At 45.4% G+C, this 21,984-nt stretch overlaps 1 pseudogene; it reads right to left on the bottom strand.

The window, feature by feature from the left end:
• The window catches only part of LOC130042609 (NUT family member 2G-like), a 61,640-nt pseudogene extending 40,488 nt beyond the window's left edge, over positions 1-21,152 (bottom strand).
• Between the last annotated feature and the right edge of the window lie 832 nt (positions 21,153-21,984).

Here is a 21,984-nt window from a genome sequence, read left to right as displayed (position 1 = left end):
GACAGAGGAAAAACGAGGGCCAAGCTGGTTGATAATCAGTTGCCTTAATCCATCTCTTGTCTCTCCCAAATTCTCTCCAACACGTTCTCCCCATCTAGCCATGACTCACTCCCCAACTTGCTCCCAACTCTCTCCAGCTCTCTCCAACCTCTCTTTAACACACTCCACAATTCTCTCTCCAACCCTCACTCGCTCACTCTGTCTCTTGCTCTGCCCACATCTCCAACTCTACCTCTCTCCGACTCTACCTCTCTTTCTTTTTTCACCAACTCTCTGCAACCACATTTTTTACCACCTCTTCTCAAACCAAGCCTCCCAAACCGTGCCTCCCCCCACCCAGGTACAATCAACATGTTCTTCACGCCTTTCTGACCACCTTCAGCTCACCAGGGCAAAACAGCAATTAAGGTGTGTTTCTCCTCTCCTTAGACCAGAAAGTTAATTAACATCTTAATTCAACTTCCTAATAACTACCATTCTGTTTGGAAACAGGAATCCACACAATTAGGCTTGTAGGACAACTCTCCTGGGGACATCTCACCACAGACTCAGACTACAGTGCTCAGGCTGGATCAATCATTCGTAACCCCAGCAGGACCCAAATCTAGTTATTACTTTTGGATCATGACAGAATTTGTCCATGACCATATTCTTAACTTATAGTTTAGTATTAGGCAACTTTGGCCAGGCCCATTTTGATGCCAGGGTGCTCACCGCTTGCCCTGGTTCCATCCAGTACCTTATTAGGGCCCTGATTTGGGGGATCAAGGCAGTAAGGGCAACTGAGGCATAAGTTGAGAGAGCAGATGTCTAGGAAGTAATATTATCTGGAGTCAATCAACTCCCAAGTTACAAAAGCATGTCTTTTTAACTGTCTTCCTCTGTCCATACAAAAAGCAATTGCTCTGAGGTAGCTAACTATGCAAAGGACATTAAGACAGAAAAACAATATTTACAAGTCAGCAGAGTCTGATCAGGAGGAAAAGGTAATTGACAGGTTGGGGGAGCAATCAACAACCCCAAGCTCTCTGTGGCTGGGAAGGAAAGGCAAACCAATATTCTCCTACAGGAGAGAAATTGGGGACATTGGTTGTCGGAAATGTGCACTGGTGAAGGGATGGGTGTGGAACGTTGTATGACTGAAACCAAATCATGAACAGATTTTTACCTATATCTAATGGTGATCCCCCCAAAAAAAGAATAAAGCAATGTGAATTGGATAGGGTAGGGTTCTGTAAAGTAAGTATTGGTTTGACTATGTTTAAAGTTGAAAAGAGAAAATAATACATAGGGCAATTGTTCATCTGAGGACAACAGTTAAGTTTAGGCCATGTATTTGGTATGGGATATAATAACAATGTGAATTAGGACGGGGTTTGGGTTATTAGAGAAAGAGTGTTGGTTCATTTGACGCTAATTAGGCAGAGCCTTTGGTGTGGGTTACTAAAAGAATGTGGATTGCATTCAGGTTTGGGTTTGGATTAAAGTTTTGTTTGATAAGCGTTTGACTGCTTTTAAAACTGAAAATGAAGTAAAGTCTAGGAAGATTGTTCAGTTGAGGATAATAGGTAAATTAATGCCCAGCCTTTAGGTTGGGTATTATAAGAATGTGGCTTTGCTGTTTTTGGTTTACTGCTGTTAGGGTTTGGGTTCTGTTTGAGTAAGGATAAGGACTGGGCTACTTGTACAAGTACAGGCATTGTAGCACTGTCCTCCCGTTATTCATCGCTCAAGAGGGCACAAGTAACATCTCCATTGTGAGACTTGTTACTGTTTTGGGAAAATAGAATACGCCATGGGTAGCTTGCCAAGCTCTGCCATGCGGGTAGGATACTCTCAGTACCTTGCTGGGCTTTTGTGAGGGACGGAGGTATCGAACATGGGTCAGCCACGTGCATTGCAAACGCCCTATCTACTGTGCTATCACTCCACCCACAATTACTTGATGAGAGTAAAATATAGGGAGATTGTTCGCTTAAGGCTAATAGATAAGGTTAGGTCAAGCCTTTGGTTAGGCTTATGACGAGTGTTCTGTTATAGTGAAGGTATAGGTTTGGCTATGTTTAATGTTGAAAATTGAAGTTAAGTAGGTGGCGATTGTTCAGTTGAGACTATTAGGAAAGATTAGATTAAACCGTTGGTATGGGCTGTTAAAAGGATTTTCTAAAAATAATTGGACGAAACAGCTTTGAGTTATGGAGCTTCTCAAGAATTTAAAGAGATATGACAGTAGAGAAACAAAAATTTGCCACTATGTCTTGGAGTTTCTGGAGAGATGGTAGAGCTGATCTGGGTTCAGTCACCAGAACCCCATCTGGTCTCACCAGGAGTAAGCCCTGAAAATAAGCCAGTGTGGCCCCTCCAAAATGAATGAGCAAAAGCAAAATATGTCTTGGACTGAAGGTGAATTTCATGGCAGGGATTCTGAAGATAGAATGTAGTTTACAGTTGAAGGGATATTTTCCTCACCAGATCAATTAATTCTGTTCACACTTCTTTCATTGTGATCTTCTTCAAGCATGAAATAGCCAGATCTGAGTCAGCCCCTTAATTTATGTCTGACAATGGAGGATAAAAACATGTATAAAAAAAGGAACATTAAACCCCCTCAGCAAAACCCCTTTGGATACAGACTGTTAAATAAGCATAGATCACCTGACTGTAATCAATGCCGAATTATTGGTGTGGATAAGATACCTTGAAACTAGGATTTTGATGGACGCCCTCTTCCTGAGTCCCTAGCCCTGCGGCGTCTCCTGTCCTGTGTGCACACACATCTCTCTTCGAGAGCCAACAGGCATTTAGGATGCTGTCTGGAGTACAAAACAGCAGAAGGAACTGTTTATTTTAAATACCTAAGTGGGGACCTGAAGAAATAGTATAGCACGCAGGACACTTACCGTGCACATGGTGAACCCAGGCTCCACTTCAGGTATCCTATGTGGCTCCCTGAGCACTGTCAGGAGTTATCTCTGAGCCAGGACGAAGCTCTGGGCAGAACTGAGTGTGACTCCAAAACAAAACAAACAGTAAGAAATCACCATTTATGTGAGAGGCTGAATCTGCACTCAGAGCAAGGCTTTCATTCTTGGTGGGGCCTTGCTTGAGCCACTGCTTCTGTGGTCTCTTGAGAAACTGTGTTCTAAATCAGGCAGGTGATGGGGCTGCTTCCAGGGGGAAGTTCCCTAACAGCCCTGAGTAGGCATGCTCCAGCAGGCTGAATCATCAGTGTTTAAAGGTGTGTGCTTGGTGAGGAAGGGCTCTCTGCAAGGAGGCAGCAAAGACCTTCTGAGGAAATAAAGAATCCTAATATAATCATGTATGAAAAAACATCAACGACTAAGACCCAGAGACTATAAAAACCCAGCTCCCTGAAGCGCGTGGCCACTAATCTTATTATCTTGTTCTTACTTTGGAGAACCCAACAGGCTACTGAGGGTGTCTTGTTCGCATGGTAGAGTCTGGCAAACTTCCCATGTCATACTCAATATGCCAAATACCAGAAAAAATGATAGGTCTCATTCTCCTACCCCTGAAAGAGCACTGAATATGGATGGCTCTTTTAAAATCTCAGGGCTAGAAAGGAGACATTACTGGTGCCTGCTCAAGGCAATTGACAAACAAAGGCTGATGCTGATCGTGATGGTCCTGGTACCTGTAGAACCGGTGTCTGAAAGCCATTCTTTATTTTCAGTGACAAGATATTTGAAACTCAGGATCTTATAGGTTCCCAGGGAATTAGACTGCTACATAGTTTTTCAAAACTACTTACAACTCTAATAATTGAGAAACAGTAGGAAAACAACTCTTCAGTATTAAACATTTTAATTATTTGCACTTATTACTACTAATGAGGGCTGGAGCGATAGCACAGCGTGTACGGTGTTTGCCTTGAATGCGGGCGACCCAGGTTCGATTCCTCTGCCCCTCTAGGAGAGCCTGGCAAGCTTCCAAGAGTATCTCGCCCGCACGACATAGCCTGGCAAACTACCCGTGATGTATTCAATATGCCAAAAACAGTAACAACAAGCCTCACAATTTGTTGTGAGACATTACTAGTGCCGCTCAAGGAAATCGATGAACAATGGGAGGACAGTGCTATGGTGCTACTATTTAAGAAAAGTTAAGCATAAAATGTGTTTCTTAAAATATTTAGTGAATTTAAATTTATATAAAATTACATTGGGGCTGGAGCAATAGCACAACGGTAGGGCGTTCGCCTTACAAGCGGCCAACATGGCCGACCCGAGTTCGATTCCTCCGCCCCTCTCGGAGAGCCCGGCAAGCTACTGAGAGTAATCAATATGTCAGACACAGTAACAACAAAGTCTTCAATGGAGACATTACTGGGCCCGCTCGAGCAAATCGACGATCAACGGGAGGGCCTTTACCTTTACCTTACATTGTAGAGAGGGAAGGGACAGACTAGACATGACAAAAATCAGTGGCGGAGGTATTTGGACACATTAGTGGAGATGGAAGTGAATAACATATACCCCCAAAGCAGAAATATTAAAAAAATTTGAGGGCAGTTGAGACACACCAAGAAGTGCTTGGGCTCCTCTTGGCTCTGTACTGAGGAGTCACTCTTGAATGCTCCAGTGAACGTACACTGTGCCGGGGACCAAGCCTGTGAGTTTACCCTACACTGCTGCTAAACCCTGGGAGACATCTGGGGCCTCCTGGGGCCTTATTGCCTCAGAAGGTGCCTGTATTCTGCCCCATACAGGACTGCCCCTCTGTGGGTGCTGCGCCTGGGCAGAGGCCCGGGGCACCTCGGCTATGTTCCCCAGGAAGCTATGTTGGCTGCTGGGCCTGCAAGAGGACAGAACACACTCTGGCAGTGGTGTGGGGCTGGGCGTGTGTCTGGCAGCACATGGCCTTTGCGCCCCTCAGTATGCATGTGCAACCACTGGACTGGTTCCTCTCTTGGGGTTGGGGAGACTACCCATATGATGCTCAGGAGATCTGGGGGCGCCATGAGCAATTCTTTATATTTCTAAAACATTTGGTACCATGATTTCTAATGCTATTGTGATAGGGTTCCATGGACAAAGTGTCCCTCTAGCACACCAGCACCAGAGTGCCCACTGCCCTCTGCTATAGTGATAGGGGCCCATAGACATAGAGTCCTACACAGCAGCTCCAGAGCACCCACTACCCACTGCTCACTGTCCACTGCTACAGAGATCGGGGACCATGGACACAGTGTCCTACACACCAGAGCAGAGCGCCTGTCTGTCTGTCTGTCTGTCTCTTTCCCCCCACCCCCTCTCATTTCCCTTTTAGGCAGCATGGTTTGCAATACTGTTACTGGAAGGGTATCATGCGTATCCCTTTACCTCCTTTCAGCACTGCCCACTGCTACAGTGGTAGCGGTCCATGGACACAGTGTCCCTCCACCACACCAGCACCAGAGGGCCCACTGCCCACCCCAGCCATGGCTCCAGTCCGCTCTCCCCAGCCAGTTCCTCTCCCCCCGATTCTCTTCCCCTGCCACTCAGGATACTCCACTCTGTAAGTCAGTTCTTAGTTTTTATAGTGTCTGGCATTTATTATCTCCTTATTATGTCTCTTTATGTGCCACATATGAGGGATAGATCTATGCATACCTATGTAAACTTCATCAGTGGCAAGATTACAGCTGTCGAGGAACTGACCACAGGGTGATGGGGGCAGAATGGAGACACAACTGGGTGTGGGGATTGGATAAACAAAGGGTGAGGAGGAGGAGACCCAAAAAAGGTAGACAGAGGGAAGGCGGTAGCAGACCAGACACTGTTCCTGCGCATCTGTTCTTGGCAAGGAAAGCGTGTTGTGAAGACTGAGGTGGGGAGCCTTTGTTCACCCAGATCAGAACACAACAATGGGGCACTGTAGGGCCGTGGAGAGATGAAGATGCAGGGGTGAGGGGAGCAGAGATGAGGACATGAACATCAGTGACTGCAATCCCACTGCTCTGTGTTCTCAAGAAGAGGCAGCAAGCTCTCCAGATGAAAGGGAGAGGAGGAAGTGGATGTGCCTCTTTTCTAAATGGAATCACCATGAGATACAGTTATAAAACTTTCATATTTGAGTTTCAGTCATACAATGATCGAACACCCATCCATCCAGCAGTGCACATTTTCCACCACCAATTTACCCATTATTCCCTGAGCCTAGCCTCCCCCTGCCTCTTTGACAGACAATTTCCCCCATACTCTCTCTCTAGTTCTGGGCATTATGGTTTAAAATATAAATACTGAGAGGCTATCACATTCGGTCCTTTATCTACTTTCAGCATCCCGGTAGACCTCTCCAACCATCATTGACCAACTGATCCCTCCTCTATTCCAATTGCCTTCTCCCCCAGCTCACAAGGCAGGTTTCTAACTGTGGAGCAATCTTTCCTGGCCCTTGTGTCTACTCTCCTTGGGTGTCAGTCTTGACGGAGCACAGAACCTGAATAAGATGGTGCAAACAATGTGACAATGTAAGCATCCCCATCTCTGCAACAAGGGACTCATACTGGCAAAGGGACTCCATGATGGAATTGAGGACCGGGAAATTGGAGATGTTCCTGGATCATGTCAGTCCGATCTATGTCATCACAGGGTCCTTCAGCTGAAGGAGGCAGGAGACTTAGGTGAGCGAACAGATGCGGTGAGAGAGGAAGACTCAGATTTGTTCCCTGAGTATGCCAGAAGGGGTACTGGGCCAGGAATGGGGGCAGCATCTGGAAGCTGGAATAGCCAAAGCGACCATGTGCCATATACCATCCAAAGGAACCAGAGGCTGCACCTCGATTTCAGACTTTCACTTCCAGCGACATCATAATGCATTTCCGGGGCCAGAGCAATAGTATAGCGGATAGGGCATTAGCCTGGCATGTGGCCAATCCGGATTTGATTCCCACATCCCATATGGTCCCCGGAACACTGCCAGGAGTAATTCCTGAGTGCATGAGCCAGGAGTAAACCCTGTTCATCGCTGGGTGTGACCCAAAAATCATAACAGAGTTCCACTAAGTTAGTCACCTACTTTGAGGTGAGCTGTCACAGCTTCCCTGGTGCCTGAGAGCTGGGCTAATCTTGGAGAGTGGGAATGTGACAATCATCCTTTTCCCTAAAAATCCCACCAGGAGTCCTTGTAGCCTCCAACTCACTACCAGTCTCTGGCTCTTAAAGGACAGAGGAGGTTTTCAGCATTTCAGTTACCCCCACCTCACTCTGCCACTCTCTAGCACTCCCAAAGAACAAGATTTTTCAGCCCAGCTGAGCCTCAGCACTGCCTCAGCCCCCTACCCACCAGCAAGAAAAGCCTCCTCTTATTTCCCTATGCCTCCTAACTTATCTTACTTTGCTCATGTCTCTCCCATAAATAAATACCCAACCCTGTTATTAAACACAAAAAATGTCAAATTCCCCCACCAATGCATGCAACACACAGAGCAGAACCAATAACCAGCACAACAACCCTTTCAGGATCCATTCATTCTCCATGAGTCAGTTTTCCCCCGTCCTTCCAGATCAGCAGTCACCCTTCCTTTGGCCTCTCTCTCCTTGTGTACATTCACTCACACACCCTCCTATCCCTTGGTTATCCATTCACCTTTGTCCATCTATCCATCCATTCTCCCATCATTCTCATAGAAATCACCGATCAGTCAATATATCTTCCCTTTCCACCATCCAGTGACAGACCCACCATCTTCCCTGTTACCCTCCCACCTGGCTTCCAGTACTCATCTGCCATCTCATTACTACCTTTAGGCAACAAAAATACAGGAGAATATATTTAGTTCAGAGATAAAAAGGAAGCAAAAGAAAAAGAATTATTTTATAGCTAAACCTAGAAAATAATGTGAAGAAAATTCAGTAGGGAGATGAAATTATATGGAGAATTTATTTATCTGATACCAAAATTCAAGCCCCTCAGGAAAGGAGGAAAATGATAAAGTCAAAGGAAAAATGAACTATTTCATGAATAAACAATAACTCAGGAACATCGTAGACTCAAAACCAATCTTAAAAGAAGGACTAAAGGGGCAACTGTAAGACAAGACAAATCACTACAAGCACAACAAACCTCTACAGAAAGATGGCACAAAACCCCATACCATAATCTCTCTCAATGTCAACTAAGAGACACAGAGTGGCAAAATGAATTAAAAACCTGAACCAAACATTCTGCTACCTACAGGAAACATATCTGAACAGCCAGAGCAAACACAGACTCAAAATCAAAAGATAGAAAAGAATCCTTCAAGCAAACAAATCCCTCAAAGAAGCCAGGGTGGGCATACTAATATCCAACAACAAAGATTTTAGGCTGAAAAAGATTATAGGGGACAACAAAGGCCATTTTTTTAATAATCAAGGAATATGTACAGAAGGAAGAAAATCATGCTCCTAAACACATACGCATCCAATGAGGGACCACCAAAACACTTAAAACAACTTCTAAGAAACTTTAAGGAGGATATTGGTAGCAAAACAATAGTAGCTAGAGAATTCAACACCATCTTATCACCTCTGGATAGATCAACAAGATTAAAACTCAGAAGGAAGACATGGAAGATTGCCTTTGGAGGAAGAATGGCATTGAATAATTGCTTTGAAGGAAGAACTGGAAGAGAGAGGGCTAATAGATGTATACAGGCCTTTCCATCCACCAAAATGTGAATACACATTCTTTTCTGCAAATGTGCACATGGAACATTTTCCAAGATAGACTACGTGCTAGGTCCCCAAACACACCTCAATAGAATCAGGAAGATAGAAATTGTATCCACTGACTTTTCAGACCATGATGCATTGAAGTCTTACAGCAAACCCTCATAAAGTTGTGTGGACACTAAATCATATACAGCATGGGGCTGGGAAAACTGTCTGGAGATATTGCCTGGACATAAGGATCTTGAGTCAGAGAGATTGTTGGGTCAAAGTGCTGAGCATATGTTCTGCATGCAGGAGTAAAGGTCACTATCCAACCCTGCAGGTCCCCTTAAAGCTAAAGGAGTGAAACCCTCACCCCCAGAGTCAGAAATTTCCCAGAAATTTCTGAGAAATGGCCAAAGCACACAGAGAAACACATACAGAGAAATGTTGTCTATAAAATCATAAAACACACAGAAGAAAAATTAGCGGATATATTCTGGGATTTCAACATTAGTGGTACATTCAGACACATCTCCAATGGGGAGGAAAAAGCAATCAAGAATACATGAACGGTGCGAGTTTCCAAAAAAACGAGTGGGCACACATATGGGACTCAAGTGTTTGGTGTCCGAGAGCCACCTTTCAGGCTAGATGACAGCAAGAGATGGACAAAGGATTGCGGGAACAGGGGAACTGGGCCCCAGACTTGTCAGTAGCCAGTTTATTTCTCTCTCCTCCCCAATGTAGTCTATTCTCTCTCCTTACTGCACAACCATCGTTGTACTTTTGCTCGTAGTCCCAGTCATCATACTTCCATCATCCTAGTCTTCTCATAGATCTCAAAGTCCTCTACTTCCAGTCATCGTCCTTGGATTCTTTGTCGTCCTCCTAGTCCCCTCTTTCCCCTTACAGTATAAAGTAAGTAAAGTAAAAGCCCTCCCGTTGATCATCGATTTGCTCGAGCGGGCCCAGTAACGTCCCCATTGGAGACTTTGTTGTTACTGTGTTTGGCATATCAAATACATCATGGGTGGCTTGCCAGGTTCTGCCCTGCGGGCGAGATACTCTCGGTAGCTTGCGGGCTCTCCGAGAGGGGCGGAGGAATCGAACTCGGGTCGGCCATGTTGGCTGCGTGCAAGGCCAACGCCCTACCGCTGTGCTATTGCTCACGGCCCCTTACAGTATAGTAATATAGAAATCATGAAGGGTGGGGGTACACATAGGTGGGGTTGAACAATATCAGAACATCAAACAGAGATAAAGCTAGTTATTCAGGGGAGGTTCTAGGAGATTAACTCAAGGACAAAATCTCATCTGAGGGTTCAGCACTCCAGATAACTAGGAGCACTCCAGATTACTAGGAGATCTGTACAAGGGCGGGATTGCATTTAGGGTGTATTGCTTTCTCCTTTCCTCAGCTAGTAAGTAATCCATTTAAACAACCATAGTAACTTCTTATAAAATTTCTAGTCAGTTTTGTATGAACACAGTAAGAACTATATTAAGCTTAAAGGTTGTATCTTCCTGGGACATCTTGCTATATATTACAAACCACAGTCCTCAAGCCAGGCTGGTTGATCCTAACCTCAACAGGGTCCTTATTCAGTAACTTCTTCTTGAGTCATGACAGAGTCTGTTCCATGATGATGCTCGTAACTTATTATACTTCATACACTTAGCTTGTCCCTTTCCAATGCCAGGGTAGTTTTCAGCTTACCCTGGGCCCATCCAGTCCCTTCGTCAGGATGCTGCTTTTGGAGAGCTAGGAACCAAGCGAAACTGAGGCTGAAGTTAAGTAAATATGGATGACCAGGAGTAAATATTATTTTGGAGCCAATTAACTTCCATGTTACAAAGCATAGCCATCAACTGTCTTTCTGTGTCTATACAAAATGGACATTGCTAAATAATCCTTGCAAATGGCATGAAGGAAAGAGAAAAGTAATATAGGATTATTGGTGCTTGATGGAATTGGGTATGCCTCAGGGGCACTGTTGTGGGAGAAGCACAAAAAACCTAAGCTCTCTGCAGGAGGAGCAAGGACACCCAATGTTATCCAATAGAATGGGACAACATAAAACTAAAATGCATTTACAAAGAAAAGGAAACTACAATGGAAACAAATAAACAAACAAACAAATAAAAGCACCTGAGCAATAGGCAAAAGCTGTTTGATCATCATGGCTAACGAGGGATTAATACCCAGAATATATTAACTCATATAACCAAAAAACAGAAAAAAATACAATAAAAATTATTCAAAAGACATAAACAGACACTTCCTCAAAGATGGCGCACAGACACATTAAAAAATTCAAAATTACTTATAACTAGGGAAATGGCTCATAGTTGGGAAAATGGAACAAGAAGAAATGATTGTTGGCAAGGATGTGGAGAAAAGGGCTCAGGTACTGGGAATGAAACTAGTGTAGTTGCTAGGGATAACGATATGCAGTCCTTAAAAAATTAATACGGAAATTCCATATGATTCTAAAGTACCACTACTAATTAGTTATCCAAAGACAATTAACAGATTTTGTTCAAATGTAGAAGATGATTTCCTAAGGCAAGCAATCACGAAGAAATGACAACTCTAACTTGCAGACCCAGTGAAAACAAAGAAGCTTCTATCGAGAAAGGAGAAGGGGAGAGGAAGTAATGGGCAGAAGGATGTTTGTGATGGCGGGCTGGCATGGGAGCACTGGAGGTGAGGCCACCTGGTCACATCTAAGCCCATTGTCAGAAGCTGATTGTCTGAAATTCTATAGGCTGACTAATGATAAGTCTGTGGCATGGTCCTGGACCTCAAGACAAACGCAGCATAAGCTTCTATGACTGAGTGAGTGTATGAGTGTGTCTGCGAGCATGTGTGTGTGTTTGTGTGTGTGTGTGTGTGCGCGTGCGTGCATGTGCATGTATAGTTGGGGGCTGGTTACGAGGAAGGAAGTGTTCCTGCCACTGATTCAGGCAAGAATCTGGAATGCTTTTGTACCCCATTTCCGTAAGATATGGTCTGTCTGAAATGCATGTAGCACCTTTGAAGAGAAGTGGTGTACCAAATAAAGGCAGTTGGGGAGCTGGAGCAAAAGCACAGCAGGTAAGGCATTTGTCTTGCATGCGGCCGACCCACGTTCGATTCCCAGAATCCCATATGGTCCCCCGAGCATCCCCAGAAATAATTCCTGAGTGCTGAGCCAGTAGCAACCCCTGAGCATTTCTGGGTGAGACCAAAAGAGAAAAAGACAGACAGACAGAAAAAAAGAAAGATAAATACAAAGATATCACAGTTCACGGGCCTCCGGTTGTTTATCGATTTGCTTGAGCAGGCCCAGTAATGCCTTCATTGTGAAACTTGTTACTGTGTATGGCATTTCGAATATGTCACAGGAAGCTTACCAGGCTTTGCCATGCGGGTAAGATACACTCGGTAGCTGGCCGGGCTCTCCGAGAGGGGCAGAGGAATCGAACTCGGGTCGGCCATATTGGCTGCGTGCAAGGAAAACGCCCTACCCACTGTGCTATCGCTCCAGCCCATAAAGATATAAAGATATTAAAATATAAATTTAAAGATTTAATTCAAAACAATGGTGGCGGGAAGGTACATTGTGGTGGGATTGGTGTTGAAACATTTAACGTAATAAATTATTGTGAAAAACTTTATAAATATAAAAAATTGAAAAGGCAAATAAATATTTCCTTTTCCTTAATCATTCTGCATCAATATCTCACTAAAGTATAAACACACTTCTCTGAACAAGTTCATGTTTATACTCAATGTTTATACTTCTCCTCATTTTACTGAAAACCTCCACAAAGTTTTGCCCTGTATTCACCCTATTACTCCATTCACCTGACAAATCCAAGAGGCAGATAGGAGACACAGGTTAGGAGAAGAACAAAACTTAGGTGATGGAACTGAGATGATTTTAGGTCGTGATCATTCTTCCCCGAGGTTCTCCAAGAGCTTTTTTCTTACTTTTACATGTTCCTACTATGGCCATGGAAAACTTAAGGTATTTCACAGTAGAAAGAGGAACACTCAGACAAATTGAGTTGACAAAGTCATGTCTGATCTACATCAAATTGAAATATTAGAACCAAGGGGCTAGAAGAGAACAGAAGTGTGAAATACATGCTTCTCCCAAAATCGTTGCTAGTTATATCTCTGGCAGGACATGTTCCTTGAACATCAAGATAAAGTCCTACAGGCCCTTGAGCACAAGCAGATGTGGCCTAGATGTTTCCCCAGCATCACTGAGGTGGCCTGGTTAACTCTGTCACTGCAGAACCTAACAACACTGCATCCTCAAACTGAGAAGGTGGGCCATACATCACTGAGAGGAGTTCTCAGGCCACCTAAACAGCATTTTTAAGAAACCCTACATCAATTCGATTATTAGTTAATTTTTTGCACCCAAGACAAAAAATCTTTGATTTCCAGATTCCTGACTCCCTAAAGCAAAGGACCCAGAATTTCATTGTCTTTGACCTGAGTAACTTGAAGCTTTCAGAAGGACACATCTTTCACAAGAGGAATGAGAAGAGTCCATTTCTCAGGAAATAAGGCACAGAGGCACAAGGTCCATAGGCCTCCATGCTAACTAGAGATTTTGATGAGCTAGAATCCTAGTCCCTGTCTCCCATCCACACCCACACCATAACCACTCACTGTCCTCAGTGAGCTTTCCCCAGCCATTTATCCAACCAGATGTGCCAAGAAGCAGCTCCATGCCAGGTGTTGGAAGGCAGACAGGGATGATATAGGAGCTGAAGTTCACAGGTTGGTGCAGTTGTAACACCGCTGCAAAATGGTGGAGCTTCTAAAAGTCTGGATGGATGATAATGCAGCTCACAGCCACCCTCCTGGCCTACTGGGTGTCCTGGTAGAGCTGGGTACTTCCCCAACACACCCAGTAATCCTCAGGGGCATGAGACTTCCTGCAGGAGGGAAGGTGACAGTCATCATCTTCTGCATATGGCAGCTTGTGCCTCTCCACCATCATCTGACCCCCAGCACTGCCTTGTCTGCACCACCGCACAGAACTGTCCCTTTCTGTCTGACCTTCTCTCTAGCAATCAGGGCAGTTTTAATCACAAGTCAGCACACACCCACTATTGGAAAGGATCACGGAGGGCTGCAGGTCCCATGGGGCTGGACAATCCTGACCTTCCTTGGGCACATGCAGAGTGCCCTGGCTCCATCTTGGCTCTTGACCCGCATTATGACCAAACTGCTCTCGCACCACTCCTTTCTCTCACTCCTTCTTGGTACTCCCCTGTTCTGAAACTGCACAAAATCATTGGTCAAAGGAGACCATGCGTGCAGGATGTCCTGTGTTCTGACCATGAGGGATGAAACATTCCACCTTCCCACTCACTCACCTGGAAATTCCTCCCCATACAGCCGGTGACCAAACTCTCGCATCCACAAACTGACCCATGCCCACTGGAGCCTGCCCATCTGAGTTCTCCACTCCACTTCTGTCATCCCTGCTCTCTCACAGGGGGAACTTCTGCTCTGATTAAATGGAGACACAGTGAGGTGGGTCAAGTCAACCTAATCCACAGTGGGTCTCCAGTGGGACACAGCACAAAGCAGATGCTTGTGGTCCTCTGTATGTACCAAAGATCCAACTCCAGGTTACTGCCCCTCCCAAACCACTGGGAACACCCAACCGGACCCAGGACAGAGAGCAGCTCTGTTCATCTTCAAGGTCAGGGACTCCATATCTAGTGTCCACGCAGCTGACCAATACACATGTGTTGAGCAGAGACCCCAGGCCAGAGATGTACAGAACACCAGCATCTGCCACTGCATCCCAGGTTCCAGCCTCCCTCTGAGAACCAGGATTGCAATGACATTGAGAGAAGCTGTGGTGTGAGGTGACACAGAGCCAGCTGGCATTGCACCTGGGAGGCAGGATGAACACTGCCATCTCGGGGGCAGACCTGTGTTGGGGAAAGGCACAGGAATGAGGATAGAAGATGAGCAAAATCAGGTGAGGAGAGAGGACAATACAGGAGAGGACAGGTCACAGGCCAAAAAACTTGGACTAGAAGGACACAGATTGTCCCAGCACACAGTCTTGAGGATGCAGGGGTTCTAATCTTTTAACCCTCTCCCCCTACCGGCCCGGCTGCTAGGACCTGAGAAACAACTCACTTTGTAAAGCAGTGGGCGGTAGAGAACACCCAGTGGGAATGAATGAGCACAGCTGCACAGGGATGAATGCTCTGGTACTGCAGGCTGGCCTGCCATGGTCACTGGCCTTCCAAGGCCTCGTGGCCACTAGAGATCATCCATACCCCCTGGGCTTCCCACACACTGTGATGACCACTCCGATGCCATGTGGTAAACAGGAGGTCCCTCTTTCTTCTCTGGTAGACCCTTGACCACTTCTCAGTGGGAAAGCAGAAGCAGGGGTCAACCAGTCCCAGAGTGACAGGGCAGCTTGGTGTCTGATATCCCTGTCTGCTGCCTGGGCAGCAGGAACTTGAACAGCAGAGCGCACACTGAGCAAGCCCCGTGGGAAGCCTCAGAAGGGATGTGGTGACCACAGATGGTCACAGCTGCATCCAGCAGACCCCTTGCCCGCAGCAGCCCCCACCCCCACTCCCGGCCCAGAAACTAGCTTTGTGTGTGGGGCTGTACTAGTGTCCTGCCTCCACCTCCCCACTGTCCCGGGAGGGGCAGGGGGCCATGTGACCTGGACAGGGTGGGCCGGGTGCCCCAACCATGTGGACGCTGTGGCCAGCTGCCCGCTCGAAGACTGGGGAACACAGAGAGGAAAAAAGAGGAGACTGATGGGCCAGTCCACCCAGGCTGTTCCCCGCCCACAGCCCATATGCTCACCTGAGCCCAGGGTGCCCCAATACCTGCTGAGACGAGGGCTGCGGGGCTGGGACTTCCTGCCAGGGGCTTCAAGTCTCCATGCCCATGGCCAGAGTGCCTTCAGCCCTGGCTGCACCCCACTGACCTCTGACCCCTAAAATATGACCTCTCTAATCCCATCCTCCCCACTGGACACAGCTCTCTCCTGAGCCCTCCTTGACTTTGGACCTGCCCCTGTGTTATCCCTCTCTTGACCCCTCTCTGACCCCGCCCTAACCCCCTCTGACCTCAGGTCTCACACACTACCTTGGCTGCACTCTGACCAGGTGAGGCCTTGGAGAGTTGGAGCAGGGTCCACAGAGCAGCTGAGTGCTTCAACTCACTCAAGAGAGGGACCTAGGAACTCCACTTGGCTTTTGGAAGTGATTTGGGCTGGAGAGGTCTACATCAGAGTTGAGTAAGGGCCGAAGGCGCAGCTGGAGCTGGGGGAGTGAATTCGTCCTTAGATGAGAACTTTGGAGCAGAACGGGAGACCCAAGGAGCCAGCAGAGATGAGGGACTCAGGAAGGCAGGATTGTACTGGGCATGCTTAAACACAGGAAGGGCAAGCAACGTTGCTAGATAAGGGATACGCTTCTTAGCTTGTTACAGAGATATATTTCATGTCATAAAATTCACCCATTAGAAGGGACAATTCCAAAATTTTCAGTATAATTTGGAATTTTTCAGTAATGACTTTAATTGGAAATAATCTCAAAGATCCTCAGGGAGTGAATCATCAGGGAAAATAGTAGAATCCATTGTATCAAATACTAAAATCCAGCAAAAGAAATATTGATTCTATAACTGCATGTCAAGTGGATTTTGCTTAGTCATTTAGTGACTAGTCATTTCTATAACATTTCATTTTCATAGCATGTATAGTCCCGTTTGGATAATATCATTCTCAATAAGACGAAGTTGTAAAGATGGAAAACTGTGGCGTGGTGATCACTTGCCATGAAAACCATCTTGCTCCAAATATGAGTTTTAAATGTTGATGAAGTTCAGTTTATTCATTTTTAAGCGATTAATTTTGTGTTTTCTATCGTAGCTAAGAATTTTACTTTTGCACCTTTGTCAAAACCAATTTTGTTTTTCTCTTTATGTGTCTGGGATTGGTGGAAATTTCTTATGAATTGCTAAGTCTGGAAATTAGATTCTTTCTCCTGCTTTTCTTGGCTTACTGTAGTAATTTTTTCCTCCCCTTTTGAAATCTACAATAATATATATGCTGATTTGGAGAGTTTTCCAATTTGTTCTTGATTTTCTGTCGCAAAGCTTCTTCCTTGTCGTGAGTGGTCAGTGATGTTTCAGTTCTTTACTTCATGTCCTCCCTGTGTCCATCTGAGCTCTCAGATCCCTGACACCCATTATCACACTAGTGAACAAGGCACAAGAAAATGAAATTCACATTTCCCTCTGCTGTGAAATGTCTCTTCTGTCAGACGAATCTACAGGTGAGATCAGAGGCAGCTGAAGACCCTGTCTTTCATCTTCTGTGCCAAAACCTATGTTAAAATGCAAAGAAGCTGGGCTGGAGCAATAGCACAGTGGCAAGGGCATTTGCATTACACCTGGCTGACCCGGGTTCTATTCCCAGCATCCCATATGGTTCCCTGAGCACCACCAGGAGTAATTCCTCAGTGTATAAACCAGGATTAAACCCTGTGCATCGCTGGGTGTGACCCCAAAAGAAAAAAAAGAAAAAAGGAAAGAAAGGCCAGAGCTAGGTACTGGGGTAAAGGCACTCACTTGCATCTGACTAAATCCTGCTTTGATGCAGTAAACATTGATGGTCCTCTGAGCAATGCCAGGAATGACTTCTGAACCCAGAGTAGGCCCTGAGCACCTTTGGGTATGTTCCAAAAACAAAAAGGGACAAGAAAAAAATTAAAAAAATAAAGAGAGAATATCTCAGAAATCTACAATCAAAGGCCCTTACTTTGTCATTTATGAGTTTCTAGAAAAAGAAGCTTGCAGGATATAATTATTCCTTTCTGCCATCACATCCACCAAGCTCTGTAGGAAGGAGATTCAAATAATATGGGCTCCTATGTCATTTAAATTATGGTTTTTTTATGATCACGTTTTTATCATTTCCTTCTGCTAATTTTTTTATCTATCCATCTCCATAGTCTTCACATGTGAGCTCAAATTGATTATTTGAGATTTTCTTACTTGTTCTTTTCTTTTTTGAAAGGTAGGCCTGTATTTCTTTGATCTTCCCTCATTCCCAACACTTTCTTTGCCTCATACCCTAGTTTCTTTTTGCTGTGTCTCTTGTTAATATTCATATATCTCATTTATTTCCTCATTTTTCAGAGTTTTTCAGAAGAATCTTGTTCTGCGTCTGTATAGTGTGATTCTTACTATTTGCTTTGGGTTGATTTTTTTTTCCTTCATCACTTTGTAGTGGGAAAAGATGCTTAATTTCATTTAAATATTTATATGATTATTGATACTTTTGTAGAGGTCTATGATTGATTTGAACTGGACAACCTTCCACATGCACTGAGAAGAATGTGAATGCTTCCTCACAGGTTCATTCTCTTGAAGCCTGCAAGCTTGTGATATCTCAATCGCCTCTTCTTCCAATACCAGCAAGTGATGCTGTGACCTCACATCTGAGTTTCTTTGGGGTCCTTTTTGGAGGAGGGAAAAGGCAGGCCAGAGACAACTTCCTTAGCCACCCACAGCCCTGGGCAGGGAGGGCAAACCTGAGCACAGAGTTCACAGTTCTCCCCATCCCATCCGCTCTCTATGGTGTCAGAGTACAGCATCTGGGTTTCCTTCTGACCTAAGACTCTGAATCCCCAGGGAAGAGGGGAGGGCAGTGGGGGAAAGAACACACCTGTCACAGCCAAGTGTCCAGAGCCAAGGGGCTGTGTACAATGTCCAGTCTTGATAGTTAGCCCAAACCTAACCTTTCTCTGTGGAGTTTTCTAAGGGTGGGGGGTGAAGCTCTACCTCTCCAGTCAGGTCAGCTGACACCTATGGCTCCACTCACGGGGCTCCATCAACTCCATGTGCCTCTCCCTCCTACCCTTCAGAAAAACAGGTATGTGGTCCTCAGGCATCCTCAGATGATGAACCACTGAGTATGGTGAGAGAATCATGGACCCTTCTGGCCCTACTTTAAGGGTGATATTTGGCAGTAGCTGCTCATTCCCCATGATGATGAAATCATATTTGTTCTTTGATCCTCTCAGTGTTACAGTTATTCTTTCCTTTTTAAATGTAGAAAAAGTTTGTTAAGCATTAAGGAGTTGTTACTTACATAGTTATTCATAGCTGACTTTGAGGTATACAATGTTCCAATACAATCTTACCCCTTGTGTTGACCTCTCTCCACCAGTTTCCCAAAGCTTCCTCCCAACCCCAGCCTTTCTCCGTGACAGGTATATTTTGTTTTTACCATTATATTTAATGTAGGAGTACTGCTATTTATTCAGCCATTGATTAAGCTCATTGAATTGGCATGAACTCCACATTACTTTTTAAAATTTTTTTTAATTGAATGTCCATGAGATGGACCAATACAAAGCTCTTCATAGTTGGGTTTTAGTCATATCATGATCCAGCACATGACTACTCTCTACCAGTGTACATTTGCCACCACCAGTGTCCCCTGTTTCCTTCCCACCATCCCCCAACGCCCCATCCCTCATCCCTAGCCTCCCTCTATGGGAGGCACTTTTCTTCTTATTCTCTCTCTCCTTTTCCTTTTGTGCATAATGGTTTACAATACAGGTGCTAAGAGGGCATGGAGTTTGTTCAAAGAATTCAGTATTTTTATTGACTTGGTAAGGCTGGAGTAGCTTTTTAACTGTGTGGCAGCTTTGCAGTGTGGATGTAACTGCTGAGGCTTGCAAAAGTACAGGGAGGTGGAGGCAGTTAGCCCATCCAGACACTGAGAAAGTCTGGCTGCTGATGCACTCTCCCCGCAGATGCAGGTTGACTCATGGCAGCACCATACCCCTGGACAAGCACATTTTTTTGTTTAGCTGATGTAGTTTGAGTCTTATGCTTAGACTGTTGTTAACTGTATTATTCAGACATAATATACAGATAAAACTCTCCCCTCTATACTACTGTGCATACCCGCTACCGCAGTTACCCTCCATCATTTTCTTCTCACTCCCTTCAGTTTCTTTCCTTCCCTTTATTCCTTACTTTTGTCATCAGGGGTCAAGGGTCATATAGGTATCCCATTTGTTACCTTGCATTCCTTACCCTGTTCTTCTGTACACCACAGAGAAGTTACATTTGTCTGTGGCATTTGTCCTCCTTCTGACTCACTCAGTTCCATTCAGCTTGTGGCAAATTGTATGACTTCACCTTCCGTTATAGCTGCACTGTGTTTGCATATCATACTCTCATGAATTGTTTATCCGATGTTGGATACCTAAGTTGGTTCCATGTCTAGCTATAGTGTTGAGTATTGCAATGAATAATGGTGTGCATTTGTTCGTTTGAATGAATGTTTTTGTGTCTTGGGGGTAATATCAAACTGCAGCATTGCTGGATCATATGGCAGCTCTGTTCTTACTTTTCTGAGAAACCTCCAAACTGTTTTCCACAGGAGCTAAGCCAGACAACATTCCCAACAACAGCAGGTAAGGATTCCTTTTCTGCCACATCCCAACAACACCAGAGATGGTGCCCACATTTTTTCCCTGACAGTTGTCATTCTCCTTTGTGTGATATGACACTTTGATTTGGATTTCACTGAGAGTAAGTGATAGCACTGTAAAACTGCCCTCCCGGTGTTCATCAATTTGCTTGAGTGGGCACCAGTAACTTGTACATTGTGAGACTTGTTAGTACTGTTTTTGGCATATCGAATATGCCACGGTAGAGTGCCAGGCTCTGCCAAGATGGCGGGATACTCTCAATAGCTTGCTGGGCTCTCTGAGAGGGACATAGGAATCAAACCCAGGTGAGCCACGTACAAGGCAAACACCCTACCTCTTGTGCTATTGCTCCAGCCCAGTGAAGACCGGCAAAACGTGATAATGAACCCTTTTTCATGTGTTATTTCATGGCCATCAGTCTACTTTTAAGATGCGTCTATTTCTTTCCTCTCACAATTTTTAAATAAGGTTTGTGAATTGGGGGAGGGGGGTGAGTCCTCTTGAGTACTTTATAGATCTTGGATATTCATATTTACCTGATGTGTTGCACATGAATATTATTACCAATTCAGTCTGGTGTCCTTTCGTTGTAGACCATGTTGTTAGCTAGGCAGAAGCTTTTTAATTTTATGAAGTCCCATTTGTGTATTTTTGTTTGAGCTGTCCCTGTCAATGGGTCTGATCATTGGAAACACCTTTGAGGCCCATAGCACTGCTTCGTTCTCCAGGGTGGAGGAGTCAAACCAAGCCCGATTTACCGCCCATAGAGCTCTGGAGCCAGCATGCAGTAGCCTGGCAGGCAGCCACCGGGTGACATGTAACCAATCCCTGTGTCTCCTGGGCAGCATTGAGTCACAGGTCCCTCAGCAGAGCCCAGCCTGGCAACTCGCAGGGAGGCCAAGAATGCATGTCCCGGCCGAGGGCACGCATTACCTCCTCTTGGGACCACAGCAAATCCTCTCTGTAGAAGGCTGGATTAACACTGGCCTCCATCTGGCTGGCCATAACTAGAGTCATCCACATACCAAGTTTCTACTAGAACCTGGGTTTGATCCAGCCCCATCAAGTAAGGGTTCGACAGGAGCTCTCCTCTGGCACAGAGTTGAGGACCATCTACTCATGTAAGTCCCTAGCCCGGGCACAGCTTGAACCTGCCTACACAGGTTTGCAGAAACTCTTCTCACCTAGCTCTGGTGTGGGTTTTGTTTTCCCTTCCATGATCCAGTGCCTGAGCCCTTACCTAGACCACAACTGGATGTGCAGTTTGGACTCTCACCAGAGCTGTTCCAACTGTGGGGTGTGGAACATGGCCCTTTGGCCACTGCAGAGGCAGCTCCCATTTCCGGAGCCTATCCCAGGTGGCCCCTTTTGGAGACAACACATACAGAGAGCACAGGACCTGGGCAAAGAGGGCACCAAAGCCTGCCAAAGCACGAACAATGCAAGGAACACCTGCAAGTGTTTTCCAGGCTCGGTCACAGGTGTACCTGTATGTGCTCTGGGATGGCTTTAGTCTGACACAACCCAATCGCAAGAACTTGACACAAACAGCGAGACTCTTCTGGGGCTCCAGGATCCTCAAGGCCTGATAATGAGACCTTTGTTTTCCACCTATCCCATGAAAATGCACCCCTCAGTCTTTATCCTGGTCACATAAAACATGGCCCCCTCTCCAGGGATTTTGAGATGTGCATTTTCTTGGGAGCTGACTGTGTTAATACCTCCCAAGCCCCAGATAGACCCTTTTCCACCCTCACACCCCTCCCACTTCAGAGGAATGAAGAGCTGGTCTCAGCAAGCTGCCATCCCTGCTCTAACAGGTAAAAGCCAGGTCCCC

Source organism: Sorex fumeus, unplaced genomic scaffold (genome assembly GCF_029834395.1).
Source record: "Sorex fumeus unplaced genomic scaffold, SorFum_2.1 ptg000106l, whole genome shotgun sequence".
In the NCBI taxonomy this organism is placed as follows: domain Eukaryota; kingdom Metazoa; phylum Chordata; class Mammalia; order Eulipotyphla; family Soricidae; genus Sorex; species Sorex fumeus.
The sequence above is the reverse complement of the archived record's forward strand: the minus strand, read 5'-3'. Positions and strand labels throughout refer to the sequence as shown.